The following is a 12,921-nucleotide window of genomic DNA, read 5'->3' as shown; positions in this document are numbered from 1 at the left end:
TGAAAAACGTGTCTCTAAAAAGTGGTGAAAACAATATAATGGACCCAGTTCCTCTTGGGTCTAAATTCTGTCCTCACTTAGTCTTTCATTTTTTAAATGAAACACCACTCAATTTTCCCATAGTTTTCAGAGAGGGTTACAAGTTAAAGCAATACACTTGCTTAAGAATCTTGTTGAATCAGGACTGCATATGATGTATTGCAAGTCATGAATCATTTGAAGCATAAACCAGAAAAATTTCATTTTCTTCAGTTTCTTTCCTACTGCCCATGATGTATTCCCTCCAGCTCTTCCTTAATTAGGGAAGTTAAGACAAGTAATTCATCTCCAGTTGTTTCCTCCAAGCAGCAGCAGCAGTAGGGACATTAGCATAGACCAAGCTCCAGACGTTTTGCCATGTGCTCTAACCCTACTGAGTAGGTTCCCATCAGTCCCAAAAAACAACGCTATTGCTCTTGGTACCTTTTCCAAAGAATAGACAACATAGATAGCAGTCTACTCAGGATGCAAATACAAAACAAAACAAGTCTACAATCTTATGCTGATTTCTGAAGATGCCCCATGTCCTTGATATGTTAAATACGGTCCAGCTGTGTTATACTCAGTGAGGGACAGAAGAGCGTGAACCACCTCTCTCTCTTCTTGGGGGAGCCCCCCATAGCACATGTTTTAGGTAGTTCTGACCAAATCCAAGTCCGGTTTCCTGTTTTGATTTTAACTGTTTTTAGTTACAGGAGAGACTGCAAGCTTTGTACCACCTTTAACCACAAACTCCAGGCACATGATAAAGATGTGTAATTTTGACACAGAGAGAAGTTTGCTACGGGGTAACTAAACATAGGTCTACAGCTAATATTTATGGACAAGTTTCTAACAAAGGGATGATAGGTCTAGGCTGCTGAGTCAGCCTTCCCTATTTATATAGGGATGCTGTCGCTAGAGTAAAGATAACCGAGAAGGTTATAAGGGGCCACAGAGGTCCCTGTGATCTGCAGGAGCCAGAGCACCCGCAGAGACTCATTCACTTCTACTGCACCTCAAAGTGGGAGGAAGAAAGGACCTTGGCGAGTGTTCGTTCAGATGAAGAAACCTTTTATGAGAGTTTCTATAATGCTTCATTTTGAATGACTATGTGGTAACTAGAGCTGGATGACTGTATAATAAGGCTCACTGGCTCTCTGATAGAAACTTTCATAAAGGAAAAAGTTTCTGATGAAAGTGAACGGGATTTTGTGTGTGTGTGTTTCTTGTGCAGCTTGAGGTTTCATCTCAATTTCAGTGCCTGTAAAATGAGGGACAACAGGGGAGCAGGCCACAAACCTTAACTCCCTGTGCTCTCTTCCTGAAAGTGAAGGAAGAGCATCAAAGGGAATGAGAGTGACAGACTTTCTAACTGAAAGGCATTGTATATTCTTGCTTTAGGTCACAGCCATGGTTTGCATCACAGAGCAAAGTCTGTCTAATTTAACATTTATGAACTCCTTGTTTCCAGGGTGCAGTCTTAAGTGGGCTTGGAAACTTAGGGTGATAGTGCAGAGTTACAATCATGTTTTTTTATTTGGTTTTTACTTTTGGCAAATTTAAAACTTTCCATTTATGCCCAGATGTTGGATGACTCCTTTATTATGGACCCTTTCCCTCCTTTTCCTTAGCCTCTGTTCTTCTTTGCTTATCAGGCTGAAAAAGTAAAATCCCTACCATGTCACCAAGTTTATACCAACACTTTTACATGTATACTTCCTTTGTTCATAAAATATACTAAAACGTTACAATATATACATGAATGTAGAGAAACCATCAATGAAGCATGTATAAATTGTTCCCACCAAATGCAAAGGAGAACCTTGCCTAACTGATGTTTCTGCATTTATGTTAAATTCACTTTTATATAGGGCTCAATAAATGACAGTGAAAAAAAACCCATGTAAAATATTTATTGTAATAGATTAGGAACAACATGGCATAGAACTATAATTACTGTATTTGTAGTTCTAAGAAAAAGTATATGCTAGTTTTTTTCCAAGATTTTAATAATTTTACAGGTGTTGGAAAGTGTTTTTGAAATAGCTTTCAAGCTATTTTATCTTCTTGTTAATTTGATTTTTCAAGTGTTCAGTATGAAATTTGTTATAGATATATTTGTGTGTATGTGTGCCCATATCATAATCATGCCATCTCAGTTACGAGAGCAAATGGGCTCACTTGAGTAAGTGCTCACATTTGCAATGCAATTGTGAACTGGTGTGCTGTGAACGTACTAACCTCGTGTTCCACTACTATGCTCCAGTACCAGGATTCAGCAATAAGGTGTCTTCTTTGAAAGGCAAAATATCTTTTTTGTCTTATACACCAACAATAACAGGAAGATCAAATGCACAAAGCTTTTTTTAATCAGCTGACAGGATGATTTGAAGGGTAGGATTGATGTTAATAGGAAAACCAATAAACTCAACTCCATGCCTTCAGTTAAGTTGTTGGGGTATGTTTTGGATAGATTCTGCTAGTTTTGATGCTGCCTAGTAGAATCCCCCATTAGTCCCCTCCTTAGCTAGTGGACTGGCTAAAAGATGATGTTGAAATTCCCAAGGGGTTTTTGCTCTGTTCTTCACTAAAAAAAACGTTTAGCTGTCCAGCACAAAGAAATAAGAGATTCATATAAGCAAAGAATAAATTAGAGATCACTTTGACAAACCTGAATTTTTCTTATTATTTCTGAGTTGGCTGAAATAATCCAGAGCAGGTGAATAGAAAAATGAGAGAATGATTGGAAACCTAGAATACAGGAAATGGGCAAACGTAGTATCTGATTTTTAAACAGGGGAGAATTGCAGATAAAGGAATTCTAGGCCAAATAGATAAGGAGCAATACTCAACCCACCTGTAAGCAAAGGATGTAAAAGTGATAAGTAACAACTGACAGATACATCAGACTAAGAATCTGTCAAACCAATCACATTTCCTTCAATGGCAGGGTAACGGGATTTGTGGAATGAAGTAGTTGTGAGTCACCATCAGATTCTGACATGATTTGAAAGACATTACCATAAATAAACCAAGAAAATGCAGAATGGGCTAGTACTGTAAGAACATCAAGTTAGAAAACTGAATTAAAAAAGGAGATATAAATGGGTTTCTGTTACACTGGAGCAATGCAGAAAAGGAGGAGAGGAGTCATACTTTGACCTGTCCTGGGTTTGGTATTATTCCCTGTTTTCAGTAATGAAGGGTGGAATTGAGCATGTGTAATAATTTTTGTGGATTATACCCAACTGGGATGAGTCACAAGCACCTTGGAGACAGGATTAGAATTTAAAACAGTCTCAGTAAATTAGAATTGTAGTCTGGAAAAATAAGAGACGGTTTAATAAGGCTCAGACCAAGGTGCTATCCTTATTTTGATTCTTCCTGACCAAACTCATGACTTCTGCACAAATACAAGATGAAGGAGGGCTGCCTACGCAGCAGATTTGCCAGAAATGGTTTTGGGGTTACAAGGGTGTGCTGATTTTGGCTGGAGTAGAGTTAATTTTCTTCTTAGTAGCTAGTATGGGGCTATGTTTTGGATTTGTGTTGGAAACAGTGTTGATAATAGAGAGATGTTTTTGTTATTGCTGAGCAGTGCTTACAGAGTCAAGGCCTTTTCTGCTTCTCACACCACCCCACCAGCGAGGAGGCTGGGGGTGCACAAGAAGCTGGGAGGGGACACAGCTGGGACAGCTGACCCCAACTGACCAAAGGGATATTCCATACCATATGACGTCATGCTCAGCATATAAAGCTGGGGGAAGAAGAAGGAAGGGGGGGACGTTCGGAGTGATGGTGTTTGTCTTCCCAAGTAACAGTTATGCATGATGGAGTTCTGCTTTCCTGGAGATGGCTGAACACCTGCCTGCCGATGGGAGTAGTGATTTAATTCCTTGTTTTGCTTTGCTTGCGTGCATGGCTTTTTGCTTTACCTATTAAACTGTCTTTATCTCAACCCACAAGTTTTCTCACTTTTACTCTTCTGATTCTCTCCCCCATCCCACCAGGGGAGAGTGAGTGAGCAGCTGTGTGGTGCTTGGTTGCCAGCTGGGGTTAAACGAAGGCCATCACTTCGAACAACAGGCAAAACAAAACGACAGGCACTGCAGCCACTCCAACCCCAGTGACAGGCACTGCAGCCATGGGAATACATATGGCAAGTAAGGTATTACATAACACAACTCCAAGAACGAGCGCAACAACTCTGAGAGCCAGTAAATCAACATTGTGACCAGTGACTATTAAACTAATACAATGAATGCTTACAACAAATTTGTTTTAACATGCTCTGGTCAGATCTGTCGTTATCTCAACCCTTTGTGTCCCATCTGGGGTGCCAAAAAGGACTGTCATGGTTTAATCATCGTGTTCAGCCATCGCCAGGAAAGCAGGGCTCCATCACGCATAATGGTTACTTGGGAAGACAAACACCATCACTCTGAACATTCCCCCCTTCCTTCTTCTTCCCCCAGCTTTATATGCTGAGCATGACGTCATATGGTATGGAATATCCCTTTGGTCAGTTGGGGTCAGCTGTCCCAGCTGTGTCCCCTCCCAGCTTCTTGTGCACCCCCAGCCTCCTCGCTGGTGGGGTGGTGTGAGAAGCAGAAAAGGCCTTGACTCAGCAATAACAAAAACATCTCTCTATTATCAACACTGTTTCCAGCACAAATCCAAAACGTAGCCCCACACTAGCTACTATGAAGAAAATTAACTCTATCCCAGCCAAAACCAGCACAGAGGGATAATAATCTGTACATAAATCAATAATTTTAACCACTTGTACTGGGATGTATAAAAAGAAATGTCACATATAAATCAGGGCAAGTAATCTTTTCAGTCTTCTGGTAAAGCCCTCAACTCTCATCTCCTGTTCAGGTTGCTACATTTTAAGAGAGATGTGAATAAAGCAGAGGCAGACCAGAGGAAAGTGACAAAAATGATCAAAGACCTATAGAAAGATGTCTTACAAGCAAAATTTGAGAGAACTGGGCTTCTTTAGTCTGAAGATCAGAAAACTGAAGGGAGATGTAATAACAGTTTTCAAATTAGTTGATTCCTGTGAAGTGAATGGTAATAAGTAAACTTCAATGTACAGTGGAGCTAGAAGGGGGAGGATGGTGAGAGGTGTTACTTGGAATATCAGGGTCTGTTTCTGTCTATGATTTTCGATCTCCTCTCAGAAGAAGGAAAGAATTTCCTCCCCCTTCTTACCTCTGTCCTTTCTAAATTAAAATTATTCATGAGATTTAAGTCCTGGAGCCTAAGTCAGTATTTAGGCAAATGTTAAATGTAAAACTTTCCAAAAAAACAATCTGGTTTCTGTTCTTTAGATATTTAGGCATATGACTAAATTTAAGCTATTCAAGCACTTTAACTACTCAAGTGATTGAAGTTAGGTGCTGTCTGTTACATATATCTGAACTTAATCTGAGTTTAGACTAGTATATGTGTACTTTGCCAACTTAGTTCCTCTATTGCTTAGGAATTTATAAATATTTAAATAGGAAATTGATGCAGATGAACTGAGGTCTCAAATTTCTGAATGTATATGTTATAGACCTTCGTCTCTTCCCCTCTCTCCCTCGCTGGCAGGGGGTATAGGCATCAGGAATTTGTGTTCTGACCTTATAGTTTGAAAGGTATTGAGTGCTTTAGCCTCCAGTATTGAAATCATTGGATGTCTGTTGCTGACTCAGATGGAAACAAGGTTAAGCCTGTAAATAATAACATTATTGAAAATCACTTTTTTAACTGCAATTTCCTGACTAACATTGAGGCTCATTTTATCAAACCTCTCCCCTAAAATCATGTCTGGGGGCTTGTATACCTGCACAACTATTAACATGCTACTGGAAAAGCAGTCATCTTTGCCCGCTTTTTTGGGAGGACTCTGCTGAACATGTAGCTATTAAAATAGTAATTTCTCTGTTTACTCTGCAGCCTGGGAAGTGAGTGCAGCCCAGACCTACACTGACACTGCACACCTGTGGGGGCCCACAGTCACAGCTGCCTAGGTTTTCTATGGAAACCCACACAAACATGTCACTGCTGTTAATTCATTCCTCCTTCACTGAGAAGGGTGAATGGGTGTAACACAATCACTGCAACCCAAGCATTAGGAAATGTGTGCAATATCTGTTCCTGTAGAGCTACAGGCAAGCTGATGGCCAAAAGGTGACATCTGATGATAGACCATGAGCAGCTAAACTGTGCAAGCCGGGTGCGTGAGGTAGTAGTTAGGTGCATAAATCCCTTTGTGAATCAAGCCCATAGAGAACAGAGAAGAAAATTCTAGGAAGCCACTATTATAATTAACACTTCCTAATGGATTTTTTTTTTTTTAATCTTTAGCTTTGTAAATCTTAATGTTAAATTGCAATGTATCCTAAATTACAACAGTGGGATAGAATCTCATTCTCTACCTTGAGGTAAGAGATCATTTTTCTATTAAAAAAATTCTGTAAAAAAAAAAAAAAAAATGTTGCATGCTTACTTATTTGTTATGATTCTGGTTTTTATTTTAATATCTTTCTAATGGTTATTCAAAATATTTTGGTTCTTTTTTTCAGCTGAGGGTTCTTTTTAAAGTGAAAATACACTGGGATGCTGTCAAACTAATATAGCATGAAACCTGTCTATGGCATAAAACCAAAGTATGTATTAGTTAAGTACTAGAGATTGTTGCTCTTTGCCATTTAGGTATAATCATCTTTGCTGCTGAGAAGAAATATAGTGATGAAAAATGAAGGTCAGATCCTCATCTGATACCATTCAGCTTTGTTTCAGTTGTTTCAGAACAGTTACTGGAATTTGCACCTTCTGAAGTCAGTGGCATATTGTCAGTTACTGCTGTGGGAAGCTACTTTTAAGAAGCTCTGGTCTGTGCTACTTAATGTAATGTTATGCAAAGACTCATGTTATACACATATGACCGCTCGAAATATGCCCACCAAATAGGAAAAATCTCTACCAGACTCCACAGCTGTCAGTGTAAATTGTGCAGTGTAAGGGTTCAGGTAAAAACCCAGCTCTTGGGTTCCACCTGCCTGCAGTTGCGCAGCCCAAACTATTACCTTGAAGGGTTGCTTATAATCAGCTTTGGGAGCAGTTGATTCTGCAGGAAAAGTTTTGATGACTTGTTGTGGAGAATCAAAGGTTGAAATGGACACCTCAATATCTGTACAATTTTGCTTATGGGGGGAATGATGTCTGATGATCTACAACAAGTTTACCAGTTCTTTCTCGGCTCACCACTGTCTCTCATAGTCATGCACTTCACGGGCTGAATTTACACACTGTTTTGCACATATAAACAGATAACATAGAATAATCATAATAAGGGTATTTGAAGGAATTATTTACAGACAGATCTGCCGTACTTTTATTTTGGTCTACTCTTTATTATTCTGAATTTTCCTCACTGAAGCAGGTGATTCTGGTGGGAAAGAACATGAGTTTTGTTTTTGTTTTAATTCTTTCACTTTTAAAAATTTCCTGTTAATTGGATCTTTTTCTCCCTTATCTGATCCAGTAAAACAGCTAAAGTCTTGTACTGAATGTCAGTAAATTCAAAAGCTATTATGAATAACTAGTGGTAGCATTGTACAGTGGATTTCCCAAGGTATTCCATAATAGAAACAAACATGCTCTTGCAGTACAATATTAAGACATACAGCATTTCAGCACTTTCTGTGCTTCCAACAATTAAATTACAGTCTACCCTGTGCTGGGCTATAGGAGGAGGAGCAGAATTCTGTTCCCATACGACCCTGTGGAGTATTAAACCTAGTTATTTTATTAACTAAAGGCTCTCTTGGGGAAGCCAACTAAAATTATCATATCCTCTCACACACATAATGTAATTAAGGCCCCTATACAAAAAGGTACTTAAGCACATGCTTTACTTTAAGCACAAAGGTAGATGTCTTGATTCAATCAGGATTACTGTTGGGTTTAAAATTAAGTGCATGCGTAAGTGCTTTGTACTGAGGTTCCTATCACCAGAATAGCTAGCGAGCTATCAGGAGATAAGTTTTGTCTTGTTATCCAGAATTAAAATGGATGAGCTACTATGCCTTTTCCCCTGAAGTTACTCTTGATGCCTACTCAGAACTTTCTGCACAGGATTTCTGAGGTCTCATCTCAAAAAAAAAAAAAAAAAAAAAAAAAGGTTATTTTTGATTTGCTGTGGGCACCACATCTTTATTTCTTTATTTTAGGCCTTTGGTTGGGATTTCATTGATTGCAAAGGCATTTAAAGGATATTATATATTATCATTGATTTTCTTAAATGACTGTCCTGAATGAACAGCATTGAGAAAGTGTGAGAATAATTGCTCTGGGAGTCAGCTTCTCAGTACATATATTTTTTTGTATGAGCATTATATGGTCAGCACAAGGTAAGCCTCAGTCACCTAATGTTGCCAGAATTTTACATCACTGACCTGTGAGACTGGAAGTGGGACTATCCCCCGGTATACTGTGTCTACAGACTATGGTGTAGTGTTCCTGCTCCAAATGAGAACTTCAGTCATGCCCCAGAAATAAGACAGAAAACCTCAAATCAGGATTAAAGAAGATAAAAGGAGTTGAGTAGCTACTCGAAGTTACCTTTCTGGATTTGAACTGTTCTATTGCAAGGATAAAATGACCTATAATGTAATGCTGGAATCCTCAACCATACTCTTATACTCATGTGGCAGTGTACAAGAATACAAATCGGTGCTCTCCTACAACATACACATAGACCCAGATGCTCCAAACTTGCAAGGCGCTTGCAGCTGTGTCAGGGTTGGCATTTCTTTGGTAGAGTTCTTTTGACAAAATCAGGAAAATGAAGTAACTCATGATGTTAAGATCCTTAGCAAGTTTCTTTAATTTTATTTTTTTTTAAAAAAAGATCATGGTACACCTGCTGAGATAAGAGAGGCGAGGACAGAAAGGCCAACAGACTGTGTCTGCTCCATGCTGAATAGGAAAGCTCTGAAGATCAATTTAACATTAGCTAGATATTGCTTTTTATATTTGTGACTTTCAAATGCCATGAAATGCCTGTAACAGGCATTTTCTTGCACTGCAAACGTGGAGTAGCCAGGGGGAGTGTGTGTGTCACCCCTCACTCCCCTCCTGAAAACAACTGTAAGTGTTTGAGGTGTAACAGAAATATTGCCACTCTCTGGTCATTCTCTGCTGGGTAGAAATTTGCATCCAGTGAAATCTCCTGATGGTGGTGAGCCAGGGATGCCGCTGATCATGTTTCTCTTTCCCTTTAGACAATTCTTTGTTTGTCTGGGTTGTCAGAATCCTGTCATTCCTGAGCACTAATTTTGGATAGAAAATGTTGAATAACCAACCACATGCGTTATCTTTTGTGCTTTTACATCCACCTGCTTCTTCCCCGTTTATTCTTCCGTTCAGTCCTAAATGCATCTTTTCTTCTCCTGGCTGTCAAATGTATCTTATACTTCAACTGAAGGAGAAAATCCCTTAAGCCACGATGCCACATGTTCAATGCAATCAAAAGGAGTTTGGCTTGTGTTAATCTAGGTGTCCTATATTGTATGCACCTGGTGTGTGTGTGTGGATGTGCCATATTGAGAAACCATACATTACTTATCTCTGAGCTATAGCACAGAGAAATAAACAGCCATATGGCAAATGAACTTCATTTTTTATTACTTGGTTTTATTTGTTTTAAAATAGCGCAGTGCCACAAATCCAGAATATTAACAACGTTCTGTCTGGAAAGTGGAAGATTTTGCTGCTTTGCCTTCCCAGCATGTTAGCTTTCTTGAAAAACTTCAGTTGCTCTCCCTGCCTCCCTGCCTCGCACCTCAGGGATTTGCCGTAGCCAGGGAGGTCAGTGAGAACAGAACATCTTTCTTTTGTCTTTGCTGGGCTCATTAAAAACTCAGATGCACAAAGTAATATGTCAGATATGTAATAAAGGGAATCATGTTAGAGAGATAGCTTGACGATTTCTTTACTCCGTGATTTCTTTTCCTTTTAAAAGAGAATGGAGTCATTTCTCATTCTGCCATTCTTTGGCTGAAAGAGCTGTTGGAGAAAGTCAGTGACCAGCTCTATGCCTTTGTTATTCCAATATAAAATGGAGGTAATTCATACTACCATAAATAAAAAGCAATGATTATTACAGTATGCAACTATCATTTGTCATTATTCCTATATTGAAATGCACAGCTGTATAACCAGACCTCCAAGGAATGTGTATGTATAATTTAACAAGGTCTGGGTTACCGTTCACTTTACTACTGTTTCTTTCCATGTCAGAATAACTTTTTGCTATCTAAATCACTTAAAATAAACTATTCTTGGCCTGTATTTGTAACCGTTATTACCTCTTAGGGACACAAATTCAGTGTTCATAACCACACAGTGATGTTCTGATGCACAGCCTGTTTTGCAGAGTTTACAGTCTAACCTCCCTCATACATAATCAAGTTAACATGTATTAATGATTTACCACTTGTGATAACTGTGGGCAAACTCCTAGCCAGTAACGAACATAACTGCTTAATTTTCCATATAAGAAGTTTAAAGTAGCATTTTTTTAATGCCTATTGTGACAGCCAAAAACATTCCAATGGAAACTTGTGAAACATCATGTTTGAATTGTAAGTCGAGAGAAAAGTAGCAGTATAATTCCCCTTTAAAAATGAGGTACGACCAAGAGGTATAAAGACCAAAGAGGAAGGTTGTTTGAAGATACAAATTAATATTTGCAAGTAAGTATGTTGCTGTGCTTATCGGTTATCTCTTGTAAGCGGAGCAGTGGCAACTGGCTGTGGGGCTATGTGACTGATTCCATGTCTGTTGCAAATGTCTTGTACAATGTTAAAAGGACCTTCATGCTTAGTGTGTAAAAGGGCCTGGGACAGGTCAGGAGCCAGCAAACAAGCAGTAACATAGTACAGAACACAAATACAAACATTTGTGTATGAAAATGCATCTGTGCATATGCTCGTTGTACAGAACTGAACACGTTACTTAAGTTCACATACCGTTTCTCAATTTAAAGATAATTACCCTTTCCTTTTATTATTCTGCCCTTATTTCTTCTCTCCTCTTTGCCTCAAATGGAACTTGCCATTCCTTTCAGATTTTAGGAAAAAAAAATTACGGTTATGTGTATTGACATGTGATCATATTTTCAGTGTCTTTAGCTCTTTTCATCCTTTTCATTCCTCAAGCAACCAGAGGTGTGAGTGAGTATATTAAAAACTTCTGCAATCATGAACAATGCAGTTCTAATTATAGGAAAGTGCCATACTGTAGTCAATCTCTCAGCAGTTCTAATTATAAGACATCATCAGATTAAATTAATAAATAATGAAAGTTAATTTAGAAGAAGTTCTGCAAAAAATGTAAATGACATTTTTACATACAAGTAGAATTTGTAGTTAAACTGAAAAACGTCATACAATAACTTCATAGTTGCATGCACAGTTCTGTGAATTCTTTGCTTTGATCTTTTTCCTCAGATGTACAGGCGGATCATGTAGGCTGTCAAATGGACATGCTAATTATCCATTTACAAAATTTTCTGTGCTTAGTACAGATATAAACTCAAATCAAACTGTACCGCAACCTATTCTAGACATGGACAGCAGCGCCTTGTCCTCTACCTCTGTACTCATTCTTCCTGTTCACCTGTTGACCACTTCGCCTTTCTATATTTTATGACCTATGTACCTTAATCATATAAAAGAGACTTAAAGTCTTTTCATGATGAAAGCAGACCATTAAAATACATAAATTATTATGCATTTCTTTTACCTCTCATCCAAACTTAGATGGTTTTCTTTATTCTCGGCTTCTTGTCCTCTCCCAAAATCAACATGTATTTTTTTATCTTCTGTCTTTTTAGTGCTATTATGAAAGACAAAGCACCTAATAGACAAGGTTCCTCTCTGATGCTTGCTTAATTTGGTAATTTCATTTGCTTTTTATGGAGTTTCCCTCCTACCAGATAGATTCTTGAAACGAGCTGCTAGAAGGGAAAGGTAAGATGTTCAAAAGTGACCAATGATCTGGAGAGTCTGGAATTTTAGCTGTTAAATTTTATTTCCAGTATTTCCTGGAAGTCAAGCTCCTTTATTTACTTGGCAGTACTCAAAGTCAGTATTCAATTCTCAAACTTCTGGTCAAATGGACAAAACATATCCCTATTTATAAATCAGTGTCGAACAGGAGCTTTGCCTTGGGTTTTCATAGAAACAGGCATCAAAAAACATTTCACTTAAAAAGGACACAAGACTTCAAGCTGCCAAAATTCCTTAGCTTCAATTTACTGCAGCTTTTTCTGGGATCCATACTCATACTGTTACAGTTGTCAGCAGCACAAGATATGAGCTTAGAGTTGATCACAGCCTCAGAAGAAGTGTTTAATGGTTTAATATCAAAGCATTAAATGAAAGGAATTTGTTCCTTATTTTTCTCCTTAAAAGTGGGGAAAGGAATAATGGTGAAACAACGGGCAAAAAAATTTAAAGTATGGCCTTGTCTTCACTGCTTACCAATGGACAGCCTTGAAAAATAATTGCCTGTTGAATAACTTTTTCTGAATATGGTGTTGTTTGTGGCTGAGAATTCCCGTGCTAATGACAGTGAAATGGAATAACCATGAGAAAATAAGTGCATTTATCTTAATCTCAATTTTAGCTGCTCTTGTGTATTCTTAAAGCTCAGCATCTAAAATCATGACAGATAGACTCTCTGCAACTGTTTACTGCTATTGTCACCTCCATCACCACAGTGAGATCAAAGTGGTCTTTTAGTTTCATATATATACTTACCGTTCTAACATATTTTACAGAGATAATAAAAGAGACTCCACCACCGGTTTTACTTGGCTCTTCCAGTGCCTTCTCTCTT

Source organism: Gymnogyps californianus, chromosome 1 (assembly GCF_018139145.2).
Source record: "Gymnogyps californianus isolate 813 chromosome 1, ASM1813914v2, whole genome shotgun sequence".
NCBI classification, from domain to species: domain Eukaryota; kingdom Metazoa; phylum Chordata; class Aves; order Accipitriformes; family Cathartidae; genus Gymnogyps; species Gymnogyps californianus.
This window is presented reverse-complemented; position numbering follows the sequence as displayed.